Genomic DNA, 5,207 nt, shown 5'->3' with positions numbered 1-5,207 from the left:
TATAAAAGATCTGACTCTAATAAGCACATAACTTTCCTGCTTTCCCAAGGATGATTTTTAGAAAATCATTTCAGGACTCTTTTGAATCCTATTTGACTGGTTCTCTCTCTCTCTCTCTCTCTCTCTCTCTCTCTCTCTCTCTCTCTCTCTCTCTCTCCCTCTCTCTCTCCTCTGTCTCTGTGTCTCTTTCTCTGTCTCCCTGTATTGAAACTTTAAACCACTTTACTGACATGATTGGCACTGCACACACTCCTAACACTTCCTCTACAGGGCAGACCTCGTCCTCTTCCTGTCTGTAAAGCAAGCAGTTCTGGAAGTGGAGATGGGAGACGGGCTGCTCTCTGTCCCTGCCCCTCTTAGCCTCTCAGGCTCCTCCGGATCAACAAGAGAGGGAGAACAGGTAGTGAACACTGAACTCACCCCTGCGGGTCCTGCTCGTCCCTCTCCCTTCTGCTCTGTGTGACCTTGGCAAGGACACTTTGGAGCCTGAGGCTGCACCCAGAAGAAATGGAATTGGGGCAGCATTTTTAAGTCTCCAGCGTCCCCCAAGTTCTCCTAGCAGGGACCATGACTTTCAGACTCTTGTTTAGAAAGCACTGATAGCATTAAACAGATTCAACCAGTTTAATCAACTGCCAGTAAAACAGAAGTGGTGAAGAGGGAGGGCTGGGCAACTCTGAGACCAGCTTGTTGATCCTTTCCTGAGACAGGAGAGGCTGCTGAGGTCGGGAGAGGTGCACCTGGGAGTTAGTGCGTGTCCTGTCCCTTGAGCTGTGAGATCTTAGGAAAGCCGCTCAACTTTCTCAGTGTCAGTTTACTTATAGATCTATATCTACCTGTATGTATAAGGCTGAGCCCAGCCTTGTAAAGATTTTATGAAGTCCCCTATTTACTTCCCTTTGCCTGGAGACTTGACCAGGGCACTGGGTCCTTGGGGCGCCAGGTGACAATGCCTCTGTAGGTCAGACTTCAAAGTTCACACTTTCTAAAGGCTGAACAGTCTCAGGTGCTTCATTCCCCACCATTTTAACCATGGTAGCTGGAGATGAGAGCAGGAGTAAACTGTAAAACAGGCTTTCGGAAGTCTAATAAAATAACGCAATTCCCACTGCATACTTCAGTGACCACTTTGCCTGTGTCTTACATAACAAATCACTAATAAAATATTCCTGACTCTCTTTTCCTTCTTTCATCCCATGTCTAAGCTCAGGTTTTCAAATAGCCCATCACCTGCACAGAAGCAGCGCGTGTTTGCCTTCCCTGTGTGCCCAGGTTGGAACTTGGGTTAGAGTAGAGCAAGGCATGATGGGAGCAGAGAAGAGGACATAGATTCAACAACCGCCACAGAGCAGACATGCCCGTGTTTGATGGATAAATACCTCATGGTTAGCTTTCTTTTGCTGTGACAAAATACTTAAGGCTATCGACACCAAAAGAGGAAAGGTTGATTTGGGCTCATTATTTCAGTGGTTGCGGTCCATGGTCAGTTGGATCTGTTGCTTTGAACCCGGGGCACCACAGTTCATGGGGCCAGAATTAAGCCCACTGGTGGCCGGCAGAGAGATTCTCTGAGAGCTTCAAGAGCTCACAGGAGACCCTGGCAAGGAGGGTCGAGTAACATGAGATAGTATGATCTCGGTGACATCCAGGATGGAGCAAACTCCAGCAAGACTTCACACAATCTGCTAACGTTTTCTAAAGACAAAGATGAACCTGCAAACACCTCAGGGATCAAACCTGAGCCCTCTTTGGTTCAAGCTGTGGCTGGACCCCTCACAATATTTAACTTCAGCGCCACCTTTTGGGGACCTCACATTACAGCAAAGTAATCCAAGAACAGTATTAACCAGATGGTCACAACCCAGCCAGGACGGGGAGATTAGATTGTCCTGGGCACTTATATTAACATTTATAGGAACAATGGCTCATCTCATTTGTACACAGATGTGACCAATGTGTGTGTGTGTGTGTGTGTGTCTGTGTCTGTGTGTGGTCTGAGAATTGAACTCAGGGCCTTACAATGAGTCTGCTTTTTTAATTTAATTTTTAAATTTTGGAGTCAAAGTCTTGCTATGTGACCAAGTTGCCCAGCCATGGCTTGCCTCAGCCTCTCAGAGTGCAGGGACAACAGGCCTGTGTCACCATGTTCGGACCAAGTACTTTTTTGTTTTTCCCTCATTGAGTTTATTGATACATTTTAGGTATACAGTAGTTACATTCATCATTGGGATCTTGTACCTTTATATGACAGGTCTTGGTTCTCATTTTTTCCCCTTACCCCGCCCTCCCTTCACCCCCTCTTCCCTTCCCTATTTATAAACACTTTCTTTCTTTTTTTATTTTCTCATATTTTTTCTTTTTCCTTATTTCCTTACCCCTACCCTTCCCACTTCCCCTACACCTTTAGCCCTTTTCTTCCTATTTCACACTGACCCTATTCAAAAACGGGCATCTGAAATGAACGGCCCGATTACTTTGTCACCTCTTCGTACTCTTCGTTTTTCCTTTGTCCTTCAATTAAAGAGCCTTTGTCTGCTTATTCTCTCGGGAGGGTATAAGCAGAGCTTCGGTTAAGAGTCTCAGAAGAGGCCCCTTTTCTACCCTGTCCACGTAGATTCCATAACCACTGAAAAGTGGAAGCAACTTGAGTACCAAAGGGGCTGCTGCTGCCGGGACACCCTCTTGAGCATCATCGGTTCCTGACTGTTCCCCAAATATGGCCTTCACTTCCAGCTCTTCCCAGGACTAACGAAATTCTTCCCCTGCATTACTGCACCTAGTATAGTGAGTGTGGCCCCAAGCGGTTTTCCTGGTAAATCGTGTGAGAGTCAGTTATTTGTTACAGGCATTGGAGCATAGTTTCCCACCTCAGAGGGCAGGGCAGCTGCCTGAGTGGCTAGAGATCTACAGTGGGAGCCACACGGCGCGCTCCACAGATCTGGTCCTAAGCTCACTGCACCCCGCGGACAGACGGGCATCTGCAAATCGAGCTGTGCAGACACCTTTCTCTGATGAAATCTTGAAAAGTGTTACTTCTTCTGTAGCCAAAAACCCTTCACCGATTTCTGCGGGAGCACAGTGCTCTAGGAACTGCCCAGAGAGATCAGTGTGGTGACGTTCACGTGGTCCAGAACGGGCACATGCAGCACCCACGTTTGCCATGGATACAGTGCTTATTCGCCATCTTTCCAGGGACTGCCTTTCAAATGGATCCGTGCTGTGGTTTGACTGAGGCTTGACTGTGCCCCAAATGTTCATGTGCTGGAAACTTGGTCCCCTGCATGGTGGTAGTGAGGTGAAAAAATTTAGAGAAAGGGCCTTGTGATGATTATGTTATGGGCAGCCACTCTCGCTGGGTGAGTTTGTTCCCAGGACACTGAGCTGTCTGTCATGACAAGAGCGAGCCTGACCCATGAGTCCTTCGTCCTGTTTTGTCATCCGGTGAGCTCCTGCCACTGTAATGTGATCTGCCATGGGGCTCTCACCAGAGGCCTCCAAAATGGGAGCTAAATATTGAGCCATCGCATGAGTTTCATGTATCTTCAGGAACTGTGTGTGTGTGAATCCGTGTGGGGTGTATGTGCAAGCGCGCTGTTCCTCTGACAAAATACCCAAGATAATCAGCTTTAAAAAGAGGAAAGGTTTATTTCAGCTCATAGTCCCTGAGGCTTCGTTTCATGGCAACTTGGCTCTGTTGCTTTGAAACAGAAGCAGCACAATCCATCATTGGCAGATGCGTTGGCTGAAGATGTCACTTGTCATCTCATGTTTTCTCATGAGGTCTCACATCATGTGGGAAGGGGGAAGAGAGAGAGAGGGAGAGAGAGAGAAAGAGAGAGAGATCATAGGCCCTCCCCTCAGTGGCACACTCCCAGCGACTTAGCTTCCTTTACCACACCCCACTCCTGAAGATTTCATCTAACCCACCTTCTCGTCTCAGCACAGGCTCACACCAAGCCCCTATCACGACAAAAAGATGAACAGGATTCCACCAAATTGATAAATCATCCCATTTAAAAAGTGAAGGAGAGAGAAATGTGCTCAATTTCATTGTGTTCTGTGGACCTGGTCCTGCTCCGTCCTGAAGGGATTTGCTGTCATCTGCAGCCGTGATTCTCCTGCCTGTGCTCACATGTGGAAAAACAGGTTAATATTATAACTGTTCATATTACAAGAATGCCAATTTGGTGAATGTTTGATTTCTTCAAGAAAGTCAAAGGAAAACAAGGTACGAGGAGATGTCTCTAAATTACATCTGGGATGGTCACTTATGCTTGACTTTGTTTTGTTTTGATTTCTGTGATTCTGCTCTACCATTCAGCTACATCCTCAGTGCTTTTAAACCTTCTATTTAGAGACAGCCTCACCAAGTTGGTGGCGTAGAATTTGCACTAGAACCTGCGGTTCTCTTGACTCAGCCTCCCAAGTGCTAGGAATGTAGTACTGCTACACATGGCTTGGGATGTTCACTCCTGTATGAGAGTGACAATGACTCTGTGTTTGCCACAGTGTCATTGTTCAGATTGGATGTGATGGCAACCTATGCAGTTGTGTTGCTGCAGGGTAACCATCTCAGAGAGGACAGGGTAGGCATTGAGCTCTTCTTCCTGTCAAATGCAGAAGTTTAAATGGCTAAATTGGCTGAATATGAAAGCTGAAGCTGAACTTGAGAATATGTTTACCTAAAAGCCTTCAACAAAGGCTTGCATTTGAAGAACTGTCTATGCTTTACAAAGGAAACTCTCAGGGGTCATATTTATCTAAACCAGAGAATTTCAAGGAACACACACGTCTTGAGTGACTCTGGAGCTCTGCTCATAGTGGCAGAGGAACAGGAAAGGGCTCATCTCAGGAAGATGCTCTTGCAAAGGAAAGGTTGGCATGGACTCATGGACAGAGAGAGAGAGCAGAGAGGTCTTAGTGACAGCTCTTGGCTGGAGAGCAACACCAAGCAAGGCTGTCACCTAGTGACTTCATGTGGAGGGAACTGACCCCAGTAGACGGAACCATTTTCCACTGCTCAGTATTAAGACTCAGTTCCTAAGCTGCTTGCCAAGAAAATTGTGGCTGCTAGAAGTTTTCACCAGGGATTTGGAAAGCAACAGTGCCTGTTAGGGTGGAAATGGTGCTGGCAGAAAATATTCGGTTTAATTAAAGACTTGCATTGGCCTTGGGGACCAGGAGACTGTGTTGGAAGGAGATGCTGA

This window comes from Fukomys damarensis, unplaced genomic scaffold (genome assembly GCF_012274545.1).
Source record: "Fukomys damarensis isolate Sample0158 unplaced genomic scaffold, DMR_v1.0_HiC HiC_scaffold_62, whole genome shotgun sequence".
In the NCBI taxonomy this organism is placed as follows: Eukaryota; Metazoa; Chordata; class Mammalia; order Rodentia; family Bathyergidae; genus Fukomys; species Fukomys damarensis.
This window is presented reverse-complemented; position numbering follows the sequence as displayed.